Raw genomic sequence first — 18,863 nt, 5'->3', positions numbered from 1 at the left:
TTCGTGCCCCGGTCCGGGAGGATCCCACATGCCGCGGATCGGCTGGGCCCGTGAGCCATGGCCACTGAGCCTGCGCGTCTGGAGCCTGTGCTCCGCAACGGGAGAGGCCACAACAGTGAGAGGCCCGCAAATAAATAAATAAATAAAGCAGATTTCATTTAAAAAAAAAAAAAAAAAAAACTGAATTGTAATTTTTAGTTTAAACAGTTTAAATGTTTTTGTTTTTTGAGGTTATACCTGCTAGTCATTAACTTTTAAGAGAACCTCTAAGTTTTTTGAATTAAAAACTTCAAAACAGTGTAATGATATAATAATAACTCCCCTTACTCCTATATCTTAATGCAACTTTACAATTTAAGTTGTTTTCATTAAAAAAGTAGTATATAAGTAGTTAAAATTAAGAACTTTCTTTTTCCTCACTTTTATTATAAATGAGATATACTGAGAAACTTCCTAAAACATGTATGTATGGTTTAACAGTTAAAAAGCATCCATGGAACCACTCTAGCAATCTAGCTCCTTCTAAAGATAACAACTATCCTGTCTTTTTATCAACAGTAATCATTTCCTTTTCTTTTTATTCCTTTAATGACTTTTATATGTACATTCTTTTTTAGTAGCTGGCTAAGGAAAAAACACTGTTTTCCTTTGATGAACGACTGACACAAAACTTGCTAGTAGAAGCCCACTATAGGGAAAAGGCACAGGAAATAGTATAGGAAAGATACAATTACTACTGGCTATCCTCTATTTTTCCTTTTGCTACACGATGGACTTTACACTTTGAAGTAATTAATTTGATTATTTAATAATCATTAAAGAAGTTTAAAGAAGCACTGCATATTTAACAGTTGCATCAAGCACTTTAAAAAATCAGTCAGAATTTAAAAGCTGACAGAGTCATCAAAACACAGTACAGTTTTTCTAAGTTTAGGTTAATAAGAAAGTTCCATTTTATGATTACTAATTGATGGGGAAAAAAAATCACTGAATGCAAATTATGTATGGAACAGCACAAAACCTCCTGTTATTCATACATGACTCACTACTGAACATGTAAATTGCCATATTCATTCAAGCAGATTAAGTAACAAGTGGCCATGTTTAAGTATTTAATTCAGAGGATAGGAACCCATAAAGAACAATATGCTAGGGGATTCTATTGTGGGCTATTTGACTTTATTCTATTTTCCTAAATTTCAGATGAGTAACATGTAAAGTAGACCCAACCCTAGGCTGGAGGGTTTTTTAGCCTAAAAAGATTTACATATTAAGTTACCACGTGTGAATTAGAAGATTAATAAATCTAACCATAATATTTTTCTCAGTTGATATAATAAAGGCATCTAAACACTCTGATGTCAACTCAAAACTGGGAGTAAGTGGGGGAAAAAGCAGGGAGCAACAGTGCTTGCCTGGTGCTTTAACTATGAATTAAATATTTGGCTACTGACAAATATTTACACCATACTGCTGAACTGTGACAATTTCATGTAATCGAAGATTTTGAAGAACAGAAGACTTTGGTAGAAACAGACTTATAATTGTAGCTAAGGTCATAGATCTTAATGAATATGAGTAATCTATAGAAATGTTGCTGCCTTATGCTAGAAGGTGACCAAAGACCATCAAGAAACAACATTCCTAGAACTCTAAAAGTGAATATACACACTCCTAATTAGACATGGCATTTCTGGCTCTGGATTGGGTAGTGTTTGGTTCACCTGCCTCTGTGAAAGTACACTGTCTTTCATGAAACTACCAAAACTGAAGCTGAAAGTCATTATCTCTGGGGAAGAATGTGTCCAGAATGAAATGGTAACCAAATGGTAAAGGTTATAATGAGTGCTTTAGAACTGTCGCTTAAGGCAGTGCTTTATTTAAAATCTGTGAATGGTGACTGATTAGTGGATTGTAAGATAAATTTAGTGGGTTGAGAGCAATACTGAGAGAGATGGAGAGAATAGAACTGTAAGGCTACACTGCACATTGCTTTGAGAGTCTAGGTAACATGTCTTTCTAATGATGGGTCACCAAATCAAAGCAGTTTGAAAGTTGCTGATTTAAAGAAATGGAAGAGTAAAGAAAGTAGCCCACTGCGTAAGTGTTAATGAGAATGAAATAAAATATTGCATGTAAATCACCTGACATACTACCTGGCACATAGTAAGTAATCTAGAAAGTTAACAATGTTACTGCTAACTGGAAAAACACTTCCGGAGGAGCAGAGGGGAAACACAGGTGCATAAGGGGAAAGGGGTCTTTCAATACAAGACACCTACAATTACTAATCGTTAATTAGTGGAAGATATTTTGGTAAATTTCCATTTCAGCCCATTATAATGAGTCTGAAGGGAACTTCTAAGCATTGCCAAGATTTTTAAAGACCCTAGTCCTCCACTCATTTAATTTCACTTCAAAATTTATGATTTCCTAATGTAAATGATAGAAATGAAAATAAAACAGTATTGGTAAAAGTTATAATAATAATATTCAAATTGAAATGGATTTGGAATAAAAGGCAATCTCATAATCTGATGGTAGATAAACTTTCCTGGACAGCCACTTTGTACCCCACAGCCCCAAAATGTGTATAATCTGTCTCAATAATTGCACTTTTTTAGTAGTGAAAAACTGACAGAAATGATAACTAACATTTATTGAGGACCTACTATATAATAAAAACTGGTAATAAACACATAAAATGTACTCTCATTCAATTCTTATATAAACCTGAGGTACTAATATTCCAGTTTTATTTAATGAGGAAACTTCTTGATTTGTCACATTATCTCAGAAATCTTTCATAAATGCAGATATGTCTCCTTTTTCTAATATTATTTTATAGCTTGACTGAAATATCAAATTTAAATGAGTATTATTCAATGAATTATATCATGTAAATATAAAGTAGGGTGACTATGGCTTTATGGAATCAGATTCCTTACTTGATAATTTATAACCATGTCTATTTTGAACTTGGTTCACATTTTATGGTACTTCAAGTACTCTTACTTTCTTCTTGATCAGACTATAGAGCAGTAAGCAAAACTCACGTTGAAGAAAATCAGTCTTTGATAAAAGATTATAAAGAATAAGTTAACACCCTCATACTTTTTATGCTGAGTTAATAACTTCTAAAAATTGGCATAATATAATAACATTTTATTAAATATTGTCAAGCACAAACCCCTTATTTCCTCCATTTCTGAGCATATCATCGATGAGATAAATGTATGCTAAATATAAGATATCAATTTGGTAACTTTTCCCATAATAGCCATTCAGTCTGCCTTAAATTAATAAGTGAAATTCCATTAAATTGTACTTTGTATTGTTCTCCAGAAAATATGTGTCACCTTTTTTTGGACCTAACTAAAGCATTTTCCTTTTACCTGATAGTTAAAATAGTCTCAAAATGTCATACTAGGTTAGATCAATAGCTCATCCAAACCCCACTAGCTAGCTACTCCTTGAGTTATAAATGGTAGCCAAAAGAACACACCGTGCCTTTATAGTATTGAGCCCTTCATGACGATGCATCCAAAATACACATTCTGTGTCACTGTGTCAGACACTATGCTAGCCAAGCAAAGTACAATGGTTAACAAGATGGCAACAGTCTCTACCGTTCGAAATTTGAGTCTGGCTATGGGAATGTTATAAAGGGAGTGTATCTTCCAGGAGGAGAAAAGGAAAAACAATAATTGAATTAAAACCTGAACCATTTGTGACAACATAGACCTTGAAGGCATTATGGTATATGAAATCAGTCAGAGAAAGACAAATACTGTATGATCTCACTTATATGTGGAATCTAAACACACACACGCATGCGTGCGCGGGCAAACACACAACAAAACTCAGAAAAAGAGATAAGAGTTGTAGTAAACAGACACGGGGGTGGGGGAGTGGCTCGTGAGATTGGATGAAGGTGGTCAAAAGGTTCACATTTACAGTTATAATTAGCAAGGATGTAATGTATAACATGATGACTATAGCTAATACTGTTGTATGATATATAGGAAAGTTGTTAAGAGAATAAATCTAAATCCTAAGAGGTACAAGGAGAGAAAAATTTTTTCCCTTTTTTCTTCCTGTTTTTAAATTGTATCTATATGAGAAGACGGATGTTAGCTTCTCATATAGATACTGCAAACCGAAAATAATATCAATGTGTACAGTTCAAGCCCATTTTTGCTTAAAATACATGTTTATACAAATGATAGGCATGAAAAAAGGTTCTTTAAGAATATATTTTTTAACCATTAGCAATGGTTAGGATGTATTCTGGTATTTTGGGGAATTCCTATTTTTGTAATATTTATATCTGTGTTGCTTGGATTTAAAAAAAACTATTAGACAATTATTTTATAAATCAGAACAACAATGATATAGAATATGTATTAAAATGAAAAACATTAAATGAGCCTTCTAATAGGTGCTGCTATATGTACACAGATTTCTCTGGTATATTTGTATAATCATCTATGAAACCTATGTTAAGAATCTACTGTATGAAGACCCGGTGCTAGGTGTTAAAGACTAATATAATATGCAGGGTACATTAATAAGCACTTTGGCCAGAGCATAAGGCCAGAAAGATGAATTAGACCCTGCAAAAGTATTTGTTATGAAATGTTGATTTTTTTTTTTTTGTGGTATGCGGGCCTCTCACTGCTGTGGCCTCTCCCGTTGCGGAGCACAGGCTCTGGATGCGCAGGCTCAGCGGCCATGGCTCACAGGTCCAGCCGCTCCGCGGCATGTGGGATCCTCCCGGACCGGGGCACGAACCCGTGTCCCCTGCATCGGCAGGCGGACTCTCAACCACTGCGCCACCAGGGAAGCCCTGATTTTTTTTTTAATACCCTTGATATAAATGAACTTAGTAAGACTAAGAGTGATAAGGAAGATGGGGTGGTAGAGAATGAAAAGAGAGGCAGAAAGTTGTTGGAAGAATACTGCAATATTGAAATATAATGATGGTCTGATTTTGGATTCATTCAGATTAAAATGCCAAAGTAACATCCAGTTGTAGGAGATGTCTAAAGTAGGAACTTGGAAATTCTGGAATCGACAAAAGAGGTCAGAACTACAGTTATAAATATGGAAGTGATCCATAGAAGACTGATAACAGTTAAATTATAATAACAGATGAGACAGGCAAGAGACCAGGTAACTTTTGTAGTGGAAATTTTTTTAGCACTTCTTACATGCCAGACATTAACACATACATTTCCTTAATTACCAAAGTCAGAGGATTGTGAAGATGATCTCTATCTCAGAGATGCAAAAATAAGGCTAAAAGCCTAAATGTTTTGCCTGTGGCCACACAGCACACAGCAGAGCTGATATGTGAACTCAGGTGTTTCTAACCAAACCTTACATTCTCAAGCATATCTGAAGGGCATAAAACTGGGAAATATCTACATTGCTATGACAGAAAAGACAAACCAATAAAAGGTAAAGGAAATGTTCCTCAGAGAAGCTAAATGTTTGTTGAAGGTCTCACAGCTTGTAAGTGACCTAGTCAAGACTACAAATGTTTGGGTTTCTAGTTCAGTATTCTTTATACTACATTGTCTTACATGATTATAACATTATTTTGAATAAACCAACATTTTATATGTGTGGACTATTTAGCTAATTAGCACTTTTCTTCCTTAGTAATGTTAATTTCTTTTTTTTCCTTCTTTTATCTTTGGTGAGGAAGGAGGGAGGGAGGGCTTAAAACTAGTACATTTTTATTGTCTCAGTTTATATTACATTTAATAGAATAAGCTGTCTCAAATTCTTTTGGGAAATAGGTGGCATGTAAATCCTACGTAGCTAGATAAGTAAATAAATAAATACATGTTGTACTATTTACTATTTTAAATAGGTTAACAGCGACCCCCTAGAGTGGCACCTCTCCAGCAGAATCCTTTCACTTTATCAAGCTACCTCCAGATTCCTTTTTGCTGCCTACTATTTAAGAATGAATTTTTCACATTCTGTTTAAAGACACTTCCAAAAGACCTTCTTCAAATCCTAGCTCAAAAACAGTTCCCAATCAGCTGTCTGTAAAAATGTTCACTTCTTTAAAACATTTCTCCCTTTCTATAGTTCTAAATTATTTCCATTAAATAAGAAAAATGCAAAATAAAACAAAGCTCTAAAGCTCTCTCTAAACACATGCTTTGCTTTTGGAATCCTGAGCTCTCTGCAGCCACCATGCTGGATATCAATAATGCGTATTCAGTAATGTTGTTATATCTTAATATATTTAATATGTAATAGGAAGATATATTTACATTATTGAGTACTATTATGAAGAGAAAGAGGGCTTCCCTGGTGGCGCAGTGGTTGAGAGTCCGCCTGCCGATGCAGGGGACACGAGTTCGTGCCCCGGTCTGGGAAGATCCCACGTGCCGCGGAGCGGCTGGACCCGTGAGCCATGGCCGCTGAGACTGCGCGTCCGGAGCCTGTGCTCCGCAACGGTAGAGGCCGCAACAGTGAGAGGCCCGCGTACCGCAAAAAAAAAAAAAAAAGAGAGAGAAAGAGAAGTCACTAAGAAGTAAATCTGGTTGAGATTTAGGGTGTCTCAAAAGCACTTTATAGAATATGTGTACGTTCACTGAGAAGTAAAACAATTAGCATAACTTTATATAGTTCTCTAATCAGTCTTGTTCCTTGTTCTTATCAATTTATTTCATGCATTTTTATTTGAACTGACTTTAACAAAAGTTCATATTACTTTAAAAGGTCCCCCTTGATTATGACAGTTAAACTGACTTACAGAGGTGCAGAGTAGTTACATGATGTCTAATGATAACAAAATACACAAAACTGCAAGCTTCATCAGGAGAAAAATAGTCCTGAGCCCTGGAATTTGTTTTTGTTTTTGTTTTTTAAACAGAGGCCATAGAGGAAATTTCCAAGTGCTACTACGAGTTATTTGGGTTACTAGTACACCTTCACATCAAAAATTTTATTTCTTATTCTTTTCCACTGCAAAAGAAAGTGCCTATCTCAATATAGTTTAAGACTGATTCTTATATCACAAGATGATTTCCTATACAATGGTATTAGAAATGCAAAAATCAAACAATGGTCATTTTATTTCTTTCTAAATGAGGCTGAGGTCTTAAAGAACTATAACATTTGGATGTAGGTCTAACCTACAACTTTTGACCATTACACACTTGATGATACACAATTAATTTAATCTAAATTATGAGAGAAAATGCTTTTATGTAAAATTACTGAAGAGTCCACAAGAGGGCACACTTTCAACTACTGTAAAAATTTTTAATTCACTTTTTTTTTCTAGTGCATCAAATATATTGGCCAGATTCTTCTGAATTGATCATTCAACACCACTAGAAAGCAAGAGATCCTGAAGTCTGTAATTCTTTTTGTTTAAACACACACAAGCAAATTTTTTGGATGCATATAAAATATAAGAAAAGCCAGAATACATGAAGACTTCTACATTAATATTAAATGATAAAAGTATGTAATAGTCTTATTAGCCATCTTGGTCCTGTTAGCTATTTGGAATTTGGCTGCCCTAAGAATCTTTTCAAAAAAACTCTGGCTACTTGGAAAAAAAATTTTTTTATTACCACAATAAGTTTAGTGAACATCTATCATCTCATACAAAGAAAAAGAAAGAAAAAATTTTCCCTGTGATGAAAACTCTTAGGATCTACTCGCTTAACAACTTTCATATATAACACACAGCAGTGTTAATCATGTTTATTGTGTTGCACGTTACATCTTTAGTACTTATTTATCTTGCAACTGGAAGTTTGTACCTTTTGACCACCTTCATTCAGTTTCCTACCTCCCAACCCCAGCCTCTGATAACCACAAATCTGATCTCTTTCTCTACGAGTTTGTTTGTTTTTGAAGTATAATTGACCCATAGCGCTATGTTATTAGTTCCCGGTACACAACGTAATGATTTGATATTTCTATACATTTCAAATGACCACCACAGGAAATCTAGTTACCATCTGTCACCATACAAAGATCTTACATTATTATTCACTATATTCCCCACACTGTACATTTCATCACTGTGACTCATCTATTTGGTAACTGGAAGTTTGTGCCTCTTAATCTTCCTCATCTATTTCACTCATCCCCTCACCTCTCTCCCCTCTGGCAACTACCTGTTTGTTCTCTGTATCTGTATCTCTGTTTTTGTTTTCTTATGTTTGTTCATATGTTTTATTTTTTAGATTCCACATATAAATGAAATCATACGGTATCTGTCTGACTTGTTTCACTTAGCATAATACCCTCTAGGTCCATCCATGTTGTCGCAAATGACATCAGCCATAAAAAATGTGTGTGTGTGTGTGTGTGTATATACACACACACACATAACCACATCTTCTTTATCCATTCACTTATCGATGGGCACTTAGGTTGCTTCCATACACTGTAAATAATGTGATGAACATGGGGTGCATGTATCTTTTCAAATTAGTATTTTTGTTTTCTTCAGAAAAATACCCAGAAGTGGAATTGTTGGATTGTATGGTACTTCTATTTTTAATTTTTTGAGGAACCTCTGTACTGTTTTCCACAGTGGCTGCACATTCCCACCAATAGTGCATGAGAGTTCCCTTATTTGTTGACTTTTTGATAAGTAGCCATTTTGACAGGTGTGAGGTGATATCTCACTGTGGCTTTGATTTGCATTTCCCTGATGATTAGTGATGTCAAACATCTTTTCACATGCCTGTTGGCCATCTATAAGTCTTCATTGGGAAAATGCCTATCCAGGTCCTCTGTCTGGTTATTTTGATCCTCATTACATGACATATTCCCTAGGAACAATAAATTCTTTAAGACACTCAGTAGGAGAATAAATGGATATGTTTCAAGTACTTTAGGAAATTCTTCCAATTCAAGAGTTAAAGATCATTACTTAAAGTACCTAAAAGAACAATTGAGAAAGGGTATACACAGAAGATATGCAAAAAAATCATGATCATTCATGCATAATGTGCATTAATGATCCCTCTTCTGCCCTAACCCATTCAAAGATGTCACTTCCAGCAACTTTCTTCTCTCTCCTGTATCAATTTTCCCTCTTATTGGATCACTCCAATCAGCATATGAACATCTATATGTTGATAACTCCTACTACTCCCCCACCAAAAAAAACACAAAACCCTTGACTCCTATACCCTCCATCAAACAACTACTTAATTTTCTGTTTCCTTTCACAGCAAAATTCCTTCAGTTGTCCATATTCATCTCTAATTCTTCTTTCTCTTGAAACCACACTGTATGTGTTTTTATTCTTATCATTCCACCAGAAGTCTTGCCACGGTTAGTAATGGCATGCATCTACACTGCTAAGCGTGATGGACAAACCTCATATCTCATCTGATTTCACTTAGCATTCAAAAGAGTTGATCTTCTGTTTTCCAGAACAACATATTCTTCTGGTTTTTCCTCATAGGACACAGACCACTCCTGAATCCTATTTTGGTTCCTTCTCATCTTCCTGTCCTACCTCTGCTGTTGATCTCATCTGATCTCATGATTTTTTTCATTCATTTTTAAAAGTTTTATTTATTTATTTTTGGCTGCGTTGGGTCTCTGTTGCTGCCTGCAGGCTTTCTCTAGTTGCAGTGAGCGGAGGCTACTCTTCATTGCGATGCGCAGGCTCCTCATTGCGGCGGCTTCTCTCGTTGCAAAGCATGGGCTCTAGGCGCACAGGCTTCAGTAGTTGTGGCAGGTGGGCTCATTAGTTTTGGTGCACGGGCTTGGTTCCTCCACGGCATGTGGGATCTTCCCGGCCCAGGGATCAAACCCATGTCCCCTGCATTGGCAGGTGGATTCTTAACCACTGCACCACGAGGGAAGTCCCTGGTCTCATGATTTTAAAATAGCACCTGTATGCTGATGACTCTAAAATTTATGTCTCCTACTTTGACTTCTCCCCCGTACACTACATTCATATGTCCAACTACCTACTCAACATCTCTGCTTTGATGTCCAGTAAGTACAGGTCTAGAGTAGAGGTTGGCAATCTTATTGCTGACTTCTGAGAGCATGATTTATATGCTTTAGATAAAAGTTTCATTAGATAATATTTGAAAATATTTTATCATCTTTTGCTTTGCCTTTTCATCCTCTTAATATCTTTTGGAATTCTGATGAAGTCCAACTTATAAATATATGCTTTTATGATGGTGGTGGTGAGATTTGATTACAAAGAGGCATACAGAATCTTTCTGGTGTGATCAAAATGTTCTATATCATGGAGAGATATTGGTTACATGAGTATATCCAAGATTTCTATTTTTCAATATATCTAAATATTACCAAATTCCGAAATACTGCAAAAGTAATAATGATAATAATTTAGCAATGGTTAGAGAATGGGTGATGGTATAGATGAAATTAAAATGATAGCATGTTGATTACTATGGAAGCTGAGTGATAGACACTGGGCATTCATTACACTCTTCTGTTTACCTTGCACATACAAAGTTTTCCATAATAAACAGCTTTTTTTATATGTATCTTGCTTTTTCTTTTTTTTCTTTAATTTTTACTGGAATATAGTTGATTTAAAATGTTGTGTTAAGTTTCAAAAATTTTTTTTAATTAAGGGAAATTTTTTGTTGGGTACACAATATCATTGTCTCATATTTAAGTCAGAATTAAGTAAAGCCTTTTCTTTATCAAACCTATTACTGCTAAACCGTGTGCCATGAAGTAAATGTCTGTGTCGCTGCCCCCCCCCCCGCCACCAATTCGTATATTGAACCCTAATCCCCAATGTGATGGTATTTGGAAGTGGGGCCCATGGGAGGTGATTAGGTCATGAGGGTCAAATTCTCACAAATGGGATTAATGCCATCATGAAAGAGACTTCAGAGAGCTACTCTGTCCCTTCCGCCATATGAGGACACAGCAAGAACAGGGCCATCTATGAACCAGGAAGTGGGTTCTCTCACAAGACAATGAATCTGCTGGGAACTTGACCTTGGACTGCCCAGCCTCCAGAATTGTAAGAAATAAATTTTTGTTGTTTATAAGCCACCCAGTCTATGGTATTCTGTTATAACAGCCTAAATGGACTAAGACATCATGTTTCCCTCAGACTCTATTTCTGTAATTGGTATTTTTAAAAAACCAGTAAAAGAATTCAACAGACCCAAATATAATTATTATATAATATAACTAATGAATGTGGAAAAGATACTGGGGTAACTTTTCAGGGAAGATAACCTTGTAAAAAGTCAATTAAAACCAATAACAAACAACTCCTTATTAAGAAGCTCAATATCAAAATTATTTTAAATAGTTCAATTTATAGGAAAAGAAACAATAAATGGAAAAAGCAATTCCTCATCCACATTACTTATAGGAACCTTTTAAATAATTTCCACTAGGTCCCTCCCACTATGTCACTTTATAGGACATAAGTATATAAATTAAGGATGTATATTTTTGAAAAATGAACTAATGATAAAATGCAGATGTTTATAACATCAAATACCATATCCTTTCTGTATATAAAATTAAAACAATTTTTGGTTATTTAAATTCTCTCATTATCAGTCTGACTAATGTTTCATTAGGAAAAATGGATTTTTAAATTTTAAGTGGAGTTTCTGATTTATATAATGATGAGTTACACAAAAGTAAACTTTCTATGAAAGTTTACTTAAAAAGAAAATGTAACATCAACTATATCCTAAGGTAGAAGGTTAACGGAAATACAGAATAAAATGACTTTGTGTGTTATAGAGGACTTCTATAGTTGTTTAAGAAATCTAGGTAAAATTGGTGGGGAGGAGGAAGGTGTGCGGAAAAGAGGGATGTAAAAAGATAGGTTTGGGGACTTCCCTAGTGGCCCAGTGGGTAAGACTCCATGCTCCCAATGCAGGGGGCCTGGGTTCGATCCCTGGTCGGGGAACTAGATCCTGCATGCATGCCGCAACTAAGAAGTCCGCATACATGCCACAACTCAGCCAAAATAAATAAATAAATTTTTTAAAAAGTTTTTTAAAAAAATAAAAAGATTGGTTTCTCAAATAATATTTTGACACAAGTCACTATTACACATAAACACGAAAGCAAACTAAACTTAAAATGGAAATAAACACTTTCAATTTCAATCAGAATACTGAATTGCCTGGACTTGAGGAAGTAGTTTAGCTTCTCTTTACCAGTACCTGATAATATTAAGTATGCCTATCAGTAGATGATGAAATTTGTAAGTGACTCATTTCCTTTTTCTTGATGACCTGATTTCTTGATTTTTAAAACATTAAGTCTTTATGTATTCACTGTTATGCACTTAGCACCTAACACCTAGAATAGGATCTGACAGATGGTGGGTATTGAGTATAATGTGGTAAAAAAACAAACAAACAAAAAAACCAGACCCGGTTAATACCCTCATAGAGCTTAGAGAGTCCAGTAGAAGTGATATTATGAATAATCACCATGTAACATATAACTACATATTGTGATACATTTCACAACAGTAATAATGGATGACACTTAGCATCTAATATATGCCTGGAATTGTTCTAAGGGATTTACATATTTAATTTCATATTAATTTATATTTAGTTCATTCATATTTACATATTTTAATTCAGTTAATCCTTATCCTATCAAACAGGTACTACTATTAATTTCATTTAAGATAATAAGACCTGAGGCATATAAAGGTCAGTGACTTGCCCAGGGTCTGATTCCAGAGTCCCTGATCTTAACATTCTGGAGTCCTTGCTCTTTTCCTAAATGAAAAGAATTGGACACTTTGAGAGAAGAAAAGACTGGAACAAGTTTATATTGGAGGGTGGGCAGTAACCATGACTCACTAAGGAAGTCTCATGAATAAGAGTTAGATAGGCAAAAGGGGAAGAAGAAATGGGGACAGGGTGGGGGGTGGGTGAATAGCAAGTTGAAGTCCCTACAGAAGGCCAGAACCTAGTACAAAGGAAAAGAAGATTATGTGGCTGTACATAATGATGGACTGATACAAGATTAAGGAGAAAAGGTACATACAAATTAGATCATACCTAGCCTGATGGGCCAGGTTGAGGGGCTTTTGATTTCGATTCATGCCACTTTAGAAAAAAAATGTAATCTACTGGCCATTTACATAGTTACTGAACACAGCAACTGCAGTTGCTTAATTTTTTAATCCATTTCTCCGTTTTCACACAGACTCTACTTAGTCCTTATTAACTTGAATTCAAATCACTGTAGATAGGGAAATCTGTAGATTTGGGATTCAGGTGATGCGTTTTTGGTAGGCATACCAAAGGTTCTTAGTGCATTATATCAGGAAGCACCTGATACCAGTCTGTTTTGCTAATTTGGTGATGTTAACTTTGGTCACTTTAATGTGGTGTGGGACATGTTCTCCACTATAAAGTTACCCCTTGCAGTTAGTTAATAAGTAATTTGTGGAGAGAGACTTTGAGAGAGGCTATTAAATATCTGATTCCCATTGAACTTTTACTCCTGAATTTTAACACCATTAATGATTTTATATTTATTTGTTGACATTCTACTGTAATGGAACATCCTTTCCTCCCTATTCATTCATTCATTCATTCATATCAGTATGGATTGGGAACTTCTTTTTTATTGAATGGGTTACAATCTATTATTATTCATTTATTTTGATGCTCAAATTGTCCCAGATTTGGACAGTGGCAGCTCCTTCAAGCTGACTTCCTTGTCCTTCTGTTACGTCCTATCATTCTTTAAGAGATTCCTTACTTTCCAGTGCAAGAAGATGTTCCAACTTCATCTCGTACTTTCCCTATCCCGGTAGTGGAAACCAGCCTTTTCTTGAGGGAGGCGCTCTGATTCTATTTAGTGGAGAATAATATTTAGATACAGTGCTAGTTGTGCTCTCTGCTACTGGTGTATCGTTTGTAAGTCAAGCACATTAAATGAAAAACAGAGAATCAAGAGAAAACAAATATGTAAAAGCATGGGTCCCAAAATAATATAAACGTGAAAAAGCAATTCATAAATTCCAGAATCATACAATTTTATAGGCAAAAAATATCTCAGCGATAACCAACTCTTGTATTTTACAGGCAAGAAAACCAAGACCTAGTGATGTTAGGTATCCTGAATATGGTCACAGAATAAATTATTAGCCAAAGTCAGCAAATTCTCAATTCAATGCTCATCAAGTTCTGCTCTTACACTGTTTATTCAGCAAATATTTATTGAATGCCTACAATGTGCAATGCACTGTTGTGGCTAGGGATACAGCAGTGAACAAAACAATCCCTGTATGCCCTCACGGAACTTAGATCATAATACGGAAAACTGGATCAATTTTCCATATGAAAAGGTGCTTTACTTTATTAGTCTTTAGGAAAATGCAAATTACAACCATAATGAGATTCACTTAAAATTAAAAAGACTAATCAACTGCTGGAATAGCAGCACAGTAAACAACAGGAATGCTCATACAATGCTGGTGGGAGCATATAAAATGGGTACAACCACTTTGGATGAGGGACATTATCTGCTAGGTGATTACCCTAGGTCCTGCAATTTCACTCCTAGGTATATATGCAACAGAAAACTCAGTGGCTTAAAACAATAGTCTCTCAATCTCCTCCTAGAACCAGTGGGCCAGGCTGGACATGTTGGTCTTCAGACATGGCAGAGGCACAAAAAGTGCAAGCCCAATCCTGCAAACGTTTTTACAAGCCTTTGGTCATGTCACACCCACTAATTCCAATGGTCAAAGCATGTCCTGTGACCAAATACAAAGTCAAGGGGCAGGGAAATATTCTCTGCTTCTTTAAGAGTGGGAGGAACTACACAGTCTCTTGGGAAAGGGCTTGGATGCAGGGAGGGGTGAAGAACTGGGGCTATTAATACAATACATCACACCCACCCAACCCAAGACTTTTCAGAAATGGAAGCTGATATTTTAACAAGCCCCCACCCCCCACCCCCAGTGATTCTGATGCATGCTAAAATCTGAAAACCAATGGGCACCACAGATTGCTGGGCCTCATGCCCAGAGTTTCTAATTCAGTAAGCCTTGAGCAATACCCAAGGATTTAGCATTTCTAATAATTTTCCAGGATGATGCAAATGCTACTGATCCAGGGACCACACTGGTAACTACTGGGCTAGGAGACAGGGAAAACCTTTTGAGGAAGATGTCACCTGTAATGAATTTTGAAAGCTTGGTAGGAATTGATGAAGAGTGGGAAGGGTGTTCTGGGCAGAGGGAAAAGCAAGTGCAAAGGTAGATAGGTGTGAAACTGCATGACAAGTATGTGGACTGAGGAAAGGTTAAACAGAAGTCAGATCATTAAAAAGCCTTATGTGCTAGATTAAAGAGTCCAAATATGACTGGACTGATACAGGCAGTCGTAGAAGATTTTTGTATTAAGAAAATGATATGAACAGATTCTGATATTAGAACATGCTCTACAGCAGCACTGTGGAAGAGGAAAAGGTGCCAGACTTGTAGGAAGGTGCCAGAAGGTAGGCAGAACAATAAGGCAGGAAATAAAGTAATGAAACAATGAGACCTGAACCAAGACACAGCAAGGTAACAGCAAGGAAGGGATAGATATACAGAGATAAAAGAGAGAAATCTGGTGACAACTTGGATGTGGAGAGTAAGTGAGAGGGAAGCTAGGACAACTTACAGCTTCTAGCTGGGGCAATTGAAGGTGTAATATGCACATACCCATTCATTCATAAACATAAGACACCACATCCTGCGTTGTTTCACAAGGATTTGAGGCAGTTTACCAGAAGAATACATAGGATGAAAAATAAACAGGTGAAGGATTCAAGGCAAAGGATACACTGGGATAAAGAAAATAAATAGAGAAAGAAAATAAGTAAAAACAGCACAGAGTAAAGCACAGTATATTGCTCTCCAAAACTCCGAGAGTTGGCCTTCAAATGTGGCTTAAGCCTCCTAGTTAGCAAGGCAAAGAAGAAAATACACAGTGCCTGTTAAAAGTGAATCAGTTGCTCAGGAGAAGTACCAGCTTTTCTAAGATACTGTAATCTGAGAGAAATTTCACCAGTGAGTCCTCATAAAGATTCTGGATGATATAATGGAGAAAGTCTTTGAAAGCATCCCTAAAAAAACCAAAAATCTGTTTTGAGTTAATTTTTTTAATGTCTTAAAAAAACAATCACATCCTAAATGCACAATTCAGTAAAAGCAAATCTACAAGGGGCCAAAATAATGCAATCTATCCAAGTACACGGATCTCTAATGGTATGGTTTAATCTAAAAGTAAATTTAAATATTCAGAGGAATGGACAGAATATCGCCATTAAGCAGTCCTCCATTAATACATTTTCTCAGAACTGGGCTTTTGAAAAATTGAGATGGTCCAGAGTACATGGTGGAATATAAACATGCAGTATTACTAAGGGCAGCAATATATGTTTTACCAAACAATCAATCAAGGCAAGGAAAATGAAGAGAAGATAACATTATGAAGTTTAAGAAGTTTACCCAAAACATGTCCCACTCCTACACAGAAACCTCAGGCAGGTTAGAATCTTCTTCTTCAAAAAGAAACTCTGATGCTGCTCTAATACATGGATGAATGAGCAGATCATGGTGCCAAATTTCTACTAACTGTAAATTATGCAAAATGTTATTGCAATTTTCAGAATCTGAAAGCCAGAAAGTTAATAAAACATCTTACTCTAGGCAATATTGCCTATAGTATTTAACACATCACAAATTCTCCATTATAGAAAAGTCCCCCCTGCCCCATACACTTACTAGACTGCTTAATTGTAGGCAGTATATGGCCTATATTCTGCAGCATAGAAGGAGAGAAAAAAATTTGTATCTACCACTTGCTAGTATGAGCTGGGCACTTTGCCAGTTGCTTTTCTTCTCCTTTTATTTTTCATTTGATCTTCATAATAACCCAATGAATATGTCTCATTATCTTCATTTTAAAGATGAGAACAAACTTAAATGACTAGCCCAAAATATAATAATTAGTTAAAATGTGGAATCAGTATTCAAAATCAATTTGTCATCATTTCGATAGAAAAGTTATAAAATGGCTCTTAAACACAAAAAAAGATGTTCAGCCTTACTCTTAATATATGAGAAATGTGAATTAAAACTACACTGAGAAAGCAAGTTTTTGAATTCTAGCCAACCTGATAAATGAGAAATGTTAAGACACTATTGTGGAGGCTGTGGAGAAACAGGCACTCTCATACATTGCTGGTAAGAATGCAAAATGTAGTTGAATTTAGCATATCTAACAGAAGTACATACGCATTTACAAAAACTTTTGCCTCAGTAATCTCACTTCTAGAAATTGACCCTCCACAAATATGTACAACATATATGCACAATGTTATTCATTACAGCACTGTTTGCAGTATAAATATTTGGAAACATTCTAAGGTCCAAGCACGGGAAACTGACTGAATAAACCATAGTACATCCGTATCATGGAATATTATATAGCAGTTAAAAAGAATGAGCAATAACTATGAACCAAAACAGAGTAATTCCCAGGATAAACTAAGTGGAAAAAGCAAGGTACCAAGTAAGTATATACAGAGTACAACCTTTCTCTAATGAAGAAGAAGAAATGAAACTATATATAGGTATTGTTTAATCATAAAAAGAAATCAGGAAAGATAAACTTGAAAGTAATGAAATCATTATCCATAGGGAAGGTGGAAATGGGATTGTAGCAAGACTTCTGAGTATACCTTCCTAATACAGTGTTGACTTTTGAACCATGTAAACGTTACATTCAAAAATCAATATTAAACCAAACTGAATAAAAAAGCAAACCCTAAAATCAAACACAAGCAGCATAACTATACTATTAAATAATAACATCATCACACACACAAAAATTTAATCCAAGTAATTCTCACCACAGTGCTCTTACTGTAAACCATTACTGGGTGTGGTGGGTTGAATTGCGGCCTCCTCCAAAATATGTCCACCTGGAACCAATGAATGTGACCTTATTTGGGAAAAGTGTCTTTCAAATGTAAGAATGTAAGACTCTCAAGATAAGACCATCCTGAATTTAGGGTGGGCCCTAAATCAGGGCCGATAAGGACACGTTCATCAGAACGTTCTGATGAACGTGTCCTTATGAAAGACAGAATTGGGAGACACACTGACACACAGTAAAGAAGGCCACCTGAAGATGAAGGCAGAGACTGGAGTTACGCAGTCACAAACCAAGCAATGGCTGGAGCCACCAGAAGCTGGAAGAGAGGCAAGGAAGAATTCTTCCCCAGAGCCTTTGGAGGGAGAATGAGACTGCTACCACCCTGATTTTAGACTTCTGGCCTCTAGAACTGTCAGAGAATAAATTCCTGTTGTTTCAAGCCACCAAATTTGTGGTAATTTATTATAGCAGCCCTGGTAAACTAATGCACTGGGATGTATTCTAAGGACAGAAAAGATTGAAGAGAAATCCTGAAACTTGCCTAGTGTGTTTTATTTTGGCAGTGGTGTTAATAAAGCAATTCAAATACAATATGGTCTTGGAAGTCAAGTGAAGAACATCTTCCACTGTGTCACTTACTACTGAAGTCTGAGAAATGACCACTGGACTTGGCAGCATGGAAATTACTGGTAACACTGAGAAGACCAATTTAGAAAGTAAAGGAATGTAACAGCAACAACTTGTTCAGGATAGGCTTAAGAAAAAATGGGAGGAGAGGAATAAGAGAGAATTACAGACAAACTTCTATAAAGGGGAGCTGAGATTTTGAGCAGTAGCAGGAGGGTCAAGAGAAGAGGAAGTTTTTGTTTAAAATGAGAGATATAACATTATGTTTGTATGCTCATGAAAATGAATGATCAAGAGGGA

The 18,863-nt window shown here is 35.8% G+C and overlaps 1 protein-coding gene across 1 annotated transcript in view; it reads right to left on the bottom strand.

Annotated features, from left to right (window-relative positions):
- Nucleotides 1-18,863, bottom strand: part of NIPBL (NIPBL cohesin loading factor) — a 190,776-nt gene that overhangs the window by 118,277 nt on the left and 53,636 nt on the right. The window lies entirely within an intron of this gene.

The sequence above is a fragment of the Phocoena phocoena genome, chromosome 3 (assembly GCF_963924675.1).
Source record: "Phocoena phocoena chromosome 3, mPhoPho1.1, whole genome shotgun sequence".
Taxonomy (NCBI): Eukaryota; Metazoa; Chordata; class Mammalia; order Artiodactyla; family Phocoenidae; genus Phocoena; species Phocoena phocoena.
This window is presented reverse-complemented; position numbering and strand designations above follow the sequence as displayed.